The sequence below is a fragment of the Numida meleagris genome, chromosome 14 (assembly GCF_002078875.1).
Source record: "Numida meleagris isolate 19003 breed g44 Domestic line chromosome 14, NumMel1.0, whole genome shotgun sequence".
NCBI lineage: Eukaryota > Metazoa > Chordata > Aves > Galliformes > Numididae > Numida > Numida meleagris.
This window is the reverse complement of record NC_034422.1, coordinates 1,794,984-1,808,091: the sequence shown is the minus strand read 5'-3', so window position 1 is coordinate 1,808,091 and position 13,108 is coordinate 1,794,984. Positions and strand designations below refer to the sequence as shown.

The 13,108-nt window shown below is 45.1% G+C and overlaps 1 protein-coding gene across 22 annotated transcripts in view; it reads left to right on the top strand.

Annotated features, from left to right (window-relative positions):
* FBRSL1 (fibrosin like 1) overlaps nucleotides 1–13,108 on the top strand; it is a 431,679-nt gene that overhangs the window by 282,845 nt on the left and 135,726 nt on the right. The window lies entirely within an intron of this gene.

Genomic DNA, 13,108 nt, shown 5'->3' with positions numbered 1-13,108 from the left:
TGTGCTTTTTGTGAGGGAGGAGAGAGAGAAAGGGAGTTAGTCTGATAATCGTATTGCACTGTGCAATAGCTGCGATGTGAGGCTCACGGTCCATAAACATTGTTACTGAAAATATATACTTCCTTTAATAGCAACAACAGCATTAACAGACAGCAATTACCCTTCATTTTCAGGAACTATAAAGTCTCCATTAATTCAAGATTTATGTAGTTATAGCATTTAGCACAGGAATAACACCACAGAGAATTGGTTTATACACATGTAATGAGAGAGCTTATGGCATACTTTAGTGAACATTAACATAATAGAGTAATATAAACCATCAACAGTTCCACTTATTGTCTCTTACCTGCTCTAGCATCACTATGAAAAGTGGCTAGCAGCTTGGTAATGGGCTCTGTTAAGTGGTGTTCTGCAGAAAGCCAAAAGTCAACTTGTGTAAAACAAGGGAATGAGTAATCTCTGCTCGTTACTCCAAAATGTAGTTCTCATTTTTTAATAACAGTGTTCAAGGCGGCATTGAAAGAAGCTGGTGAGTTTCAGAGTAATTCAGCGCTCATGTTCTTTCGGTCTTGGACTTCTGTCTGCTGCATGTGAAACTGCGGCTTGTCACACAAAGTCAGGTCAGGTTTCTGAAACAGTGCTTTCATGCAGCTTCTTGCAGCGGCACAGTAAATTCATCAGGCCCAGCTCAGGGTGGTGTGAATTCAGCCCTGCCATGCTCTTGTTCACTGTGCTAATTCCTGAGTCCCAGCAGGTGCTGGAAGCAGGCAGTAGTGCGCAGGCAGGTGCAAGTTAGCACTTGGTGCGTGGGAGAGGAGCAGCAACGCTGGGACCCATCCTGCTACAGGCTGAAGTAAAGGGGAAGGCTTTAGGAGGCATTTAGGAGAGGGAAAATTGGGCAGATTTGTGGCTGTGAAGGGGAAGTTGTTCTCTGTAGTGGAACATAATGAGAAGGTGCTTATTTGAAAGTTTAATAATGGGTTGATTGAGTCTGGCCAGTGAGAGATGACAGCTGACACCAATAGTGGGTGTCAGTGCTGGGAAGCAGAGGTGAGCTGTGAAGGGATCAAAACGTGAAAACTAAAAGTTTGCAATTCGTGAAGTGGGAAGTTGCATAGGGAGCAAAGCATCGGACTAGGAAAAGGATCTCTGCAACGTTATCCATAGGCACAAGGACACCACCACTTCTGCCAATACCAGAAGAAAGGATGAAATGATAAATGGAAGGTGAGATAGTGAGAGCTTGAACGAGAGCTTAGTTGTAAAGAAAAAGGATGCCCAGGACTTAACTGTGGGTTGCATGTTAAGATTTAGAGAGTGATGTGAGTCAAAGAGAGTACTGAGAACTACAGGCTTGAGTGAGAGGTGGAAGTGATAAGAGTGGAAGCAATGAGGAGAATAAACTGTGGAAGATCTGGGGAATGAAATTATCCATTCTGTGTTGACCTTGAAAGGGCGTCTGCAAGCCCACAGGAAAGAAACATAGTTTAGGCAGCACAAGAAGGGAATGTAATCAAGACAGAGGATCTAGCCGTTGCTCTATCAGAAGTGGTTACTGTCTCTATGTATGTGCATGAAGTTACCCGGAAATAAGATAAAAGCCCCGTGACACCAGGCTAAGGATGCTCTTAATGTGCAAAACAGCAGCAGTGGTTACAGAGGCAGGGGCAGAGAGGGAGGACGTGCTGAAGCCCAGGGAGGGAAGAGCCGTGGCAGATAGGAGGTGGCCAAGGGAGAGCGGGCAGCAGGGTTCCCACCGAGATGCAGGGCAGCTCAGGTAGGCCCTGCCAGCCCTTGCAGAGCTTAAGGGGCCGTTCACATTGTCCTGCCAACAAGAGTGGCTGCAGCTCGAGAAAAAAGTGTTGGTAATAATGGCCCTCCTTGACCTCACTATTCCTAGAATTTAAGTAAAGCAAAAATGCAATTGAAAAAATTAACCAATGTTCTCCCCTCCTACTGAGATTTTGTGTTTTTGCTTTATCCAGACAAAAAGTCAGACTTTAAGAACATCAGTCTGTATATAACAAGCTGAGTCATCTCAGTCTGTGGTGTCCATCCTTGTTCTTGAAAATGTAGAATTTTCTTTTTCAGAGCAAACAATGGGAAGGGCCTTGTAGTTTGCTGACAAAAGTCCGTCATTAACTCACATAAAAGGACTTAGATCTTACAGAGAGCTCTTGGGCAAGACAGGATAATACCAGTTCTGTTGCTGGCAGTTGGCAGCTCCCGAGCTCTCTGGTTTTTCTATTGTTTAACGTCTCCCAGTTCCAGTTCCCCATCCATGAGCATTTTCTTATCTTCCCAAGGACCCTGCGAAGGCACTTTTAACATCTGTGGCAGCAGAGAAGAGAGCAATCTTGTACAGCTGTCTGCCCACACCAAGAAACCCCATTACAGCACAGGCAGAAATGCAGAGGGCTGCCTGTGCAATGGTAGGAACTCCCTGGAAGGTGATCAGGTATTCTGGTGATGAGCATGACATAGTAGGCAGCAGATAGGAATTGGCATTATAATTTAATGATTTAATTAACCGTGAGGATGCCAAGAAGATGAGAAGATTTTGGAGGATGCGTGCTGTAATTGCTGCAATTGCAGTCCCTCATTTGGCTTGCAGCTTCTTGTAGCCATATTCCGAAATTGTTTTAGCAGGTTAAATAGAACAGAAGAGCCTAGCATGCAGGACTGGGCACTGTGCAGACTTAAGGATGGCCAAAGAGTCACCATAGGTTTTGTAGCTTTCTAGTAGTTCCTGCTTCTGGGTCCGATTTGCAGTAAGATCCAAACTAGTTTTCACTGCAGGAGATTTCCAGATATCTTGAGCAGTATCTCGCACGCATCAACTGCAAACATGGGAGTTTTCCTTCAACTTGAAGCTCTAGCTAGAATATCATTCCTGATTCCATCTTAGGTATTAGTAATTTCTCTGTATGTATTGGAAAGACTGCGTAATTCCTGTTAGAATTTTATACTTTTTAACATTTCTTGACAGTCTCAAATACCACATTCTACCCATTTGCATTTTTCATGAGCAGGAAGGTGTTCTCCTCAGCAAATGGTTCGCATTCAATTTTGTAATGCCTGAAGATGCAGTCTGAAAGCTTCACTTGATATCTACTTTGGCTTTTAAATAGTGTGCCACGGTTTCTGCATTCTGACGGCTTTCCTCTAATTTTGTATGATATCTGTATGATTATCTGAGGAATAGGATTTTATGTTTTCATTAAAGCTGTGCATACATTCAAAACAGAGCAGCAGCTGAATGAAGCTTTTATGAGCTCTCATCTGCGTAAGACAGAACGATGGTCCCGGCAGGTTAAAGCAGTGCTTGCCATGGTGCACCTCCCACCGGTGCTGCGTCTGCAGTGTCAAAAGCATCAGCAGTTCTGCCTGGTCGTACCCACTGCTGTCCAGTCCTCTGCCCCTCGATGGGTCCCATCGAAATACGTCAGATATTCACGCTTGGTTTCCAAAGTGCACGGCCTGCCTTGCGGCCCCTGTTTCCTTGGCCTTTCCCACACCTGTGTCAAAATTAGTTGGAGATCTTTGCCTAAATCTTTGGCAGCAGCTGACTTAATTTGTGGTTTACTACTCCTGACAGTTTATTGGGGAAGCAAAGCGCGCCTTCATCTCCAATAATAAACAGCCCACCCGCCGACACTTTGACAGACTTAATGATTTTTTATACAAAAATGGACAGACTTAATGTTTCGACTGTAGCGATCATCTGTCCTGATCTCCGTAATGAAATTAGATTAAGTGCACCTGGGAAAATGCTGAGACGGCACATTGCCTTCATCACCTTCCTTAATTTAAAACCAATTTGCGGGGAAAATATCCTCTGAAGCTGAGGGAGGCAGAGAGAAGGGGGAGGGAAGGGGATTTTAAAATCTATCTGGATAGCTCCTGGCAGTTTTAATTCCTTTCCCTGCTGGCAATGTGAAATATTAACAGCCGTAAGAACAGAGAGTTTAAAGACTTACTAACCTTCTTGCCTTTCTTAGGGGGGAAAGAAACAAAACCAGATCTTTACTATCAAGATCACCTTTAGGGACAAAGTCCAGTTGATGTTGGGACTCGGGTTGGGCAGGGAAGGGAGACTGAAATCGGGAAGCTGCTTCTTCCAAGGGCCAGGCTGCGTTTTCTAGGATGTACTGCAACCTCTGGATGTTGGTGGCACCTCCTGTCTGCCTCTACCTTGATAATGATTTAGTTGTGCAGAAAAATAGTAATTTGCCCATGTAGCTGTGAAAGCAGCTGCAATATGTACAATAAAATGCGACCTGAAAATGATTACAAATGTTCCTTGGGCTCGTTCTGAAGAGAATGGGAAACGTGACTTTTTAATTAAAAATAAAACGTTGCAAAGAACAACCTAAGCATTTTTCCCATGAAAGATGATTCCTCTTCTCTCCCTCTGACTCCGCTTATTGAAAATGCACCAACAATAGCTCAAGGTCTGCTGCTGGTGAGCTGGACAGAGAGCAGAGGAGTCTGCCATAGGCTGGAAAGTCTCTTTACAGCAGAGATTTAAATGTTTACTGCCTTTGTCGTTTGGGCTATTAACGTCCCAACTCAGCGGTGCACTTGATTTATCCACCTCCTGCCTCAGATTTCAGTGTTGCTGGAACAGTGGTATTCATACCAGAGGTGGGCAGTTTCTGCTACTGACTTGGAGATGCTTTTCGTGCTTTGCTTGGAGTCAGCTTTGTTCTTCACGAAAGCTTTCGCAGCACAGAGATTCTGCAGAGATGCCCACCTCGTGCCTTGCCTGCTTCATGCAGAACCCACGCCAAAATGGAAAGTCCCGCATCATTCAGTGCTCTAGAAATGTCTTGCAGCAGGCTTGGGCTTTGTTGTAATCACTGCACAATATCTCAGATTTCCTTCAGCTGTTGGAGGTTGCCACTCAGAACTGTAGTCATGAGAATCTTTGAAGAAAACATCATTCAGAATAACTGTGTTGAAAGTGCCAGTGAAGTGGTGTTTGTTAGCGAAGAGGGCACCTGATTATCTAAAGTACTCCTCACCCTAATTGAAGTTAGCATTATCTGTGGATGCTTAGGGCATCCCAAAATCTGTTCACTCATCTTCATCCACTCGACCGGTCCTATCACTGGGACTCATTGTGCAAGTGGGAGTTTGCACGAGTAGCCCAATTGCTGTCAATGAATAATTTAAATGATTTAAGCCTTAGACGTGCTGGTTAATAATGAGAGAAATCGGCCCCATATGTTCTTGTCCATAAATACTAGAAGATGGGGACAAGTCACTTTTAAATGGGATTCATTTATTTTTAAATGGAATAATGATAAGTGTTTTAAAGGTAATCAAGCATGTGTAGCTATCTTGAATATTATAAATATGAAAGAGCATTAGTCTAAAATTGAAAGGGATCCCATTCATCTATAAAGTTGGTTGAAGGTATCGTGAGAGGATAAAAGCGCAGAGTGACATGTGATAGCCAGCAAAGATGTTAAGGTGTCTCTTCTTTTTATTAATTGCCACAACGGTGGCTGAAGTGACTGGTGTGTATTTGTCACTGTGTTACGTGTGCAGCACCTGCGTGCCCACTGGCCCGTGGATTTTCCCTTCTACGCCCTGCTGGTGATAGACAACTCCGGAAAAAAATAATTAGCTTTAGCTGAACTGGAATACGTTTTGGGTCACATAAGTCTTTACGTATTACATTGAAAGTCATGTTCTTTCTGAGGCATTAGTGCTTGTTTTCATAACTTCATCAGAAAAACGTCTTTAAGGTGGTGGTGTTATCAGGATGGTTTGAGGATGGCTGTTTCTTTTGAACTCTTAGCACACCAAGATCACGCGTGCAACTGCAACAAATTAAGAGGTGGCTCCGGAGAAGAAGAGCAAGGTTGGAAGAAGTGACAGCCTCTTGGTGCATATGTCTGTGTTTAGTCAAAACAGTGTTCTTAGTTATCTTCTGCCTTTTGAAGTCTGTGCAACTCTGGTGTTGTATTTGCTTCATACATCATCGCCAACAGCCATCAACAGCTTCAACATTCAGAAGTTGGCTCACGGCAGGACAACAGGTGATGTACAGTATGAAGCAGATGGGAGGACGAATTGCCTTACATAGATGAGTAGAAACTCATTTTCACTTAAAAAACGAAATAAATGCAACGTATAGAAAAATCGGGAAGGAAACAGGCAGTAGGCTGAGGAGGGAGGAGTAGGGAGGAAGAGAGCAGCTGCCCTTCCCAGTGCAGGGCATGGACACGTGCTCGCCCCTGTAGCACAGGGTGGAAGGAAGGCTTCCTGCATCCCAGCGGCACGAGCCGCGGAAGGGAGGAGCAGGCCTGCGGCTACGGGAGCAGTTATTTTTAGTTGTGCTGTAAAGTCAATTAGAACTAAAGCAGATCTGTATTAAAAGTTAATTCATATTAAGAATAGCACTGCAGCAGCCACCGCACAGCGGCACAGCCAGCCATTTCTTGGGGCTGCTCTCCGGCTTTCGCTGTCCTGTGACCTTGGGTTGTGGCCGTGGCTCACTTGTATCGTAGGCAGAATTCCCATTCCTCTTGACTCCCTCAAGAGCAAACATTTGTGGGCAGAGTAACTCTCCCGCAAGAACCAGGTAATGCAGTTCAGACATGTGACCTAATTCTTCGGATGATGTTGTATATAACATTATTTTCTCATTGCTCTTTGTGTGCTGGTCTTCAGAGCTCTCCCTTAAAAATTACAGTGGTGACTTAGAATTAATTGGCTGGGAAAGGTTTCTCCTGTACGCCATGTTCCACAACAAAGGTGGAGAAAACACGCTGGCCCAAATGTGGACTAAGTTGTGCAGAGAGGCTTGAAGCCTGCACGTTGCTCTGCAGGCACACACACACATCCATGGGTCTGCTGCGACTGCCTTGCTTTCACAGGAAGAAAAGCCAGCCAGGCTGCAGGGCTCCCAAACAGTTGCTCGCCAGATCCTGATTTATTTGACAGCCTCCGTAATAAAGTAACTATTTGTCTAACTCTTCCTGATTAGTCTGAAGAGGTCTGCCAATCTGAAGGGGATTGACTAGTCAGGAAACCACTGGTATTTTGGCTTCTTTTTTTTTTTTCCTTAAGGGTTGCGATATTATTTGCAATAATTTCTCCTTTATTAAGTTTGGCATTTCAAAATAATTCACTGCTGCGATGTGAACATTTTCCACATCAACAATAAGTCCATTGCGGAGAAATTTACAAAAACAAAATGACTTCATATTGCTTGCAGATGTATTCTGTAAAAATAATTGTTTTTCACTCGATTTTAATGTTTCTAGGCCTTTGTAAACATAATGCCTAAATACTTTTATTCAATAAACGAGAGCCATTCAGTAATTGCTTGCACATTTGAAGTCCAGCAAATAAGGAGCAGATTTCAAGCAAAATCTGTGTATCGTTTAAGCTGCTTAGGTCACAGCCCTAGGGCAGAAAAGAGCTGGTGAGAAACTTGTGTTTTCAGAAGTGGAGAGCTGTGACTTCAGAAACCAAGACAAATAAGCCCCATTTCTCTTTAATTAGTGAATTCCTGCTTACGGCCCAGGCTTTCTTTATTCTTGGTTCAATAAGGCAGGGAATTCAAAGGAGGCTGAAGATGTTAAGCATTGTGTTCTCTGGGCTTTCTTTATAGTCTTGGGATACCAAAGTCCTTCAGGCTCCATTGGAAATCCTATCACACAAAACCATATTTTTTCCTTGAATGCATTGTTTTCAGGTTAAAAACACCATTGTGTATAGATAGAGAAAATGTAGACACACATATGGAGGGGAAATGGTGGCTGATGTCACGGACTGCGTGTCTTTTTTGTGTGTGTTAGGGTCTCTGTGTGCTAGTTTTTAAGAGCCAGCAACACAGAAGACTTTGTTGAAGCTAGAAGGACTGCTCCAGTAAGCATCTTGTGGTCTTAAGCTTGGGCAAAATGTCAATTTGAAACAAAACAAAAAAGGCAGTGCACGAATAATTGGATATTGCTTGTCATGCAAGAAAAATAACTTACAAAGCAAAGCAGAATCCAGAAATAAAATTGAAATAAAAACAAAAACAAGCAAATACCACATGCATTGTAATTCCTGTGTGAGACGTGTTGGGAGGAGTCCTTAAATCAACCAGCTCCCAGGCTGCATTCATGAGCTCTCCTTGTGTCTTATGAAAGCTAACACCACTAACAGAGAAGCGTTCTCTGCGGTGGCCCGTTTTCCTCTGAAGATGTTTTTTAAGGCATGGAGACCTTTTCATGGAATTGAGAAGGGCAAGATACCTCAGACAAGGTGGTGTAAATGATCATTTGGAGTTTTTCCTTGGACTTTGCTACCTGCTGTTCTCCAGACACTGCATTCTCAGGGGTGAAGTTCTGGCGTCTCAGAAGGCAGTAATAAAACTCTTTAATTTAAACATGTCCAAGATTTCAGGTCATATCAGCAAGTATACACCCTGCTTCCCCTTAGGCCACCATGGTTTCTTAACAGGGAAGTACAGGTAAACAGTGACAAAACAGCCTTTTTGCTCGATAAACAGAGCAGGTGCAGAAAGAAACGCTCGTCCCTCCTCGAGCTGGCAGCGCGAGAGATGCCGCGGGTCACACCGACCTGGTTCCAGGTGACAAGTCATGGAAAGCAAACCCTTTGAGATAAAAGGGTTTTGTATGCTCCACTCCCTAAGCTTTTGCTTGATTGTACAACAGAGTGCTCCTCTGCTATCGCAGGTCATCCCCCTGCCAGCTCCTCTGTGTCTAATTCCATCTCCTTTTTCCCCTCCTATCCAAAGAGCAACAACCCTAAAACCCTATAAAGCCCTGCAGCTGTTTTCACACGTCATTAAATCGTCCTAGGTAATCCTTGCCTGGTGGCCTTTCGTAGGCTGCTGGGGGAGTAGCACCGAAGCCACTGACATGAGTCCATTAGTGGGATTCCTGTGCAGATCAGCTGGCCCACAAAGGCAGCTGTGATGTTCCCAGGGCTCAGGAGAGAGCCTCTCCTCGTGGCAGCTGTCTTTGGTGAAGGAGACGTGCAGGGGAAAGGAGTTCTGGGCTCGGTGATGCCTGGATCAGCACTCAGCCCAGCAGCACCGCTGGGCACGGAGGTGGGAGGCAATGCTTGCTGCTCCTGGAGAAGCTGCCTGGGATGGGCTGCCTCATAGGCACAGCTGTATGTGCGTCTTTGACCTGGGCAAAGGTTGGAAGTGAGACAAGGATGCAGCGAGGTGAGAGGTGTAAAGTTATGCAACTAGAAATAATCCTGAGCTTATCTGTGTAATCTTATTTGTGTTCAGTGAGAATGAAGGAGTGTGAAACCGGCCTGACTTGGTCAGAAGCTGGACAAAAGCTGTGTATTACAAGCACTTTGTTGCTTCCTCTACCTGTGGCTGATCAGAAGCTGTAGCTGATGAAGCAAGCCTCTAACCTTTAGCACAGCTTTGTACTTAGCACAGGGAATTGTGCCTATCTGGAACAAACCCTCGGGTACATCTTTGTTACTAATCCAGCGCAACTTCCCGGTTTGAGACTTCACTGGGGCAATAAGCAGCAGGGATTACTGAATTGCTGACATGGTCGCAGGAGGGCCCAAAGTGCTTTGGGTAGCACAGACTGACCAAGGGTCCATCAAAAATTTGAATCAACACCAGCTTTTTTGGGCTGTGTCACATAACAGTGCCAAAGAAATGGGAAAAGCCAGCAGTTTCAATGAGAAATCTTGCCTGTGAGCTCCTGCCTGATGAAACTCTTAGACAGCAGTGACCCTTTGCATCTGGAAACTCCCCTTCTGCTTTTGGTTTGATTTGTAACTCTCACGTGGCTGTAGATGTACCTGCTCCTACACCTACATGCCTTCCTCTCCTAGCTTTTGGGTCTTATTTTACTTAATGTTGAATCGTGGTGTGAAAAGCCTTGAAGAGAAGTGAGGGGTGATAGAAAGGACCCTTGAGAATCTGGAACTGCAAGTTTCATCACGAGTCTGCAGAGGCCATAGCATGCTTCGGAGTAGGAGAGAGCTGGAAAGTGTTCTTTACCCCACGTGAGTCAGGAAAATCAGTGTAGCACACAGGGACATACCAAAGGCTGGTCTTTCACTGGGTAATCTCTCCAGGGAATTTTATATACTGGGTACTGCCATGATACATGCTCTTTATTATGTCTCTCAGCACACAACAGCGCTGCTGGAAGCACTTCCATTCGCTTGTTATCTAATCTCTGTCATCAGAGGTCAATGGATAGAGGCCAAGGTCCTGCCTCAGCATATTTCCAAGCAGAACCCCCGCACGCTTTGACAGAGCCTGTTTCAGAGGAAGCGTACGCTGGGGTTTGCCTCACACATCGCCTAGGAATCCAAGTTCTTAAAAGTTTCTTTTGTGGGTATATTTGCAAATGAGATTTCTGAACCCCTGTTGTAGAAGAGGCTGTGGTTTAGAGTGGCTGGTCTCACAAGTGTGTCTTTGGTTTCCATAGAAAGCTCTGCTGGGTGATGCTGGAAATCACCCTCGTGTTATTTGATGTGTTAAAGCCCCCAGGAGCTCCAGCCAAGACCGTACCTGCAGGAGGCAGCGATCGGAGGAGGGGAGGTGCAAAAGAGTGCTGTTCTGTGCAGTAGCTGTGTTCTGTAATAACCTCTGCTGCTAGAGGAACGGGTTTGCATCGAGGAATTACTGTAAGAAAAACACCCTGGCTGATAGGCTGTCCCTGCACTCTGAGTAGACAGAAATGCTTGGAATAAGGTCACATCAGAGTAATTGGATTATCTAATAAATAGCTGGATGTGGGTCTGTTACAGACAGGGAAGACTTGCAGAGCGCTCCCACTTTCTTAACTGCTGCTTTAGCCTGCTGGTAGGAATGGGGAGGTGCTGGGAAATGACATTTACAATAGCAGGTTCGGAGGTATTGTTCATGAATCAGTGTTTCAGTGCATCCTCTGCTCCAGTCTGTGGCAGGCAGTGAGAGCTTTTTTATGAGTATTTTGTTTGTTCTTATGATTTATTCCTGGCATTCTTCTCAAAGTTGCCAAGACAAGGTAAAAGATGCTTGTCTCTGTGTGATTTTGTAAGTGTAAAGTTCAGGGTTATTTTCTGAAGGCAAGATGAGTATGGAAAATCTTGTCCAATCTCAGCACAATTTTTTTCCTTGAAACGGCATTTGTCTCTGTCATGTGCAGCTGCCTCTGCTCCCTGCTAGAAGCTTCTCCCCGACCAGCTTTGCTGTCGTCCTAGGTGCACAAATCGTCCTTGTTTCCTTGGGGGCAGCGTGAGAGGCGAGTTCTCTCTGTTCTTGTCAAAGTCACGGAACGCAGAGCTCCTTCCCCCCTCCTGCACACAGGGCAGGAAGGCAGGCCCGGAGTTCTGGCCGTCCTGCAGGTCACACCACGAGGCTCTGCCTTCACGTGCTCACTGCCCGGCCAAACTGCTGTCGTGAATGTCTTTGTACAGCGTCCTCTTCAGACTGAATTATTTGGGTGAATCACGTCTTGAAGCATCCTTTTTTTCATGCCTGGTTATGTGGTGCTTGAGATGGATGAGGCGGTAGAAGGAGGAGTGTTACTTTTTGTGCGAGCCAAAGAGCCGTACTAAGGAGGGAAAAAAAGTGTTTATCAAATGCCTGTTTATATTTTAGGGTGCAAACAGATGTTCTCTTTGTGAAACTTGGATGGAAGTAGCGTTTAGCAGAGCTTTCACTCCCCTTCTGCTGCTCTCAGAGATATATCAGCCTTTCAGAGATCAGGCCCTGCAGCTCTTACAAACCATTGTTTTTTGTTACCAAGGTTTGCCAAGCCCGTCTCTGGTTGTAAACCTTTATTTCCTGTAATTTAAACAAATCATACATTTCAGAAGTGACTCAGTTCCTTAAAATAAAGATATATTTCAGCGAGCTGGCTGAATAGAGGCCTGGGTTACCCGCAGCGCTGCCTTTCCCAAAGCCTGCTGCCTGGCCTGCCGTGCTGGGCTGCTCCCAGCTCTCCTCTGACCGCTTCTACAATCTTTTATAAGCAGAGCCTGAATCTGAGAAAGTGTGCAGGGAAGCTTTCAAGCCATGGATGTCTGAGTGGGTTAGGAAAGGGGAAAGCAGTTTTATCTTGGGCTGATGCTGCTTTGCGGGCGAGCAGGTATGTGTAGAGCTCTTGAGTAGAGCTCTGGGCTTGTCTGTATAGCCAGGGTACTTGGGAAAACATTAAGGGGACTCAACTGAAGTGAAAGCACAGCCATGCGCAGGGTGCCTCTGGGGCATGAGTGGCATTCCATTGCTGAGCCGGGCTGTAACCATCTAGTGTTGTTTTATGTCACAGAACTATTTTACCTAATCTGCCTCATCTTTGAACCTTTACTTCCTTCTCTTAAGTTTATTTACTATTCCTGTGTAGGGAGCAGTATTTTCAGAGATAGATGTCTGAAGCTCAGGAAGCTCTGGCTGTTGCCTGCAGCTAACGCTAATTCCTCCGTCTGACCTGCCTAACTTGCTGTCTGGCGACCACTGAGCCATTGTTTTTAGTTAGCAAACTAACTACTAGCTTGCAATGGGAGGATTAGAAAAACAGAACAGCTTCTGGAAAACCTAGGTTAAATTGTTTACAGTGCTGCTTGTAAACTTCTCAAGTACTCTTACTAGAAGAGGAGAAGTTTTGCAAATGGAAGCCTCCTCATCTTGTAGCCTAATGTCCTTGGTAAGCGGTGTGAGAGAAGATGGTGTTTGCTTTTGTCTGAAAAGCCCCAGGTTGGGCAGATTGTTGGCTGGAACAGAGAGTTCATCAGATGTTTGTGGGCAGCCGGGGAGATTTGCACAGGCCTCAGACACCTGCATCAGAGGAGTTGCAAAACCTGTTGTTGGAATGAATGACATGCGGGGACTCTACCAAAACTCTCCTAAGATTTCAGCGTAAGTGAAAACAAATGTTCTGCTGTAAATATCCCCCAGGTGAATACGTTTATTCTCTTCACAGCTTTGAAACACGCTTCAGGCTAGAGAGGCTCCCCGGAGAGGGAATTTAGCGCTCTGAGCCAAAGGTCAGGGTCAGGTCACTCTGCTCCATTTGAAATTTGGCACCTAGGTACATATGGCAACTGCATCATCCCAGGGGCTAATTTGCCAAATCAGATTGCATCCTCTTTCATTGCTTCGTGCCAA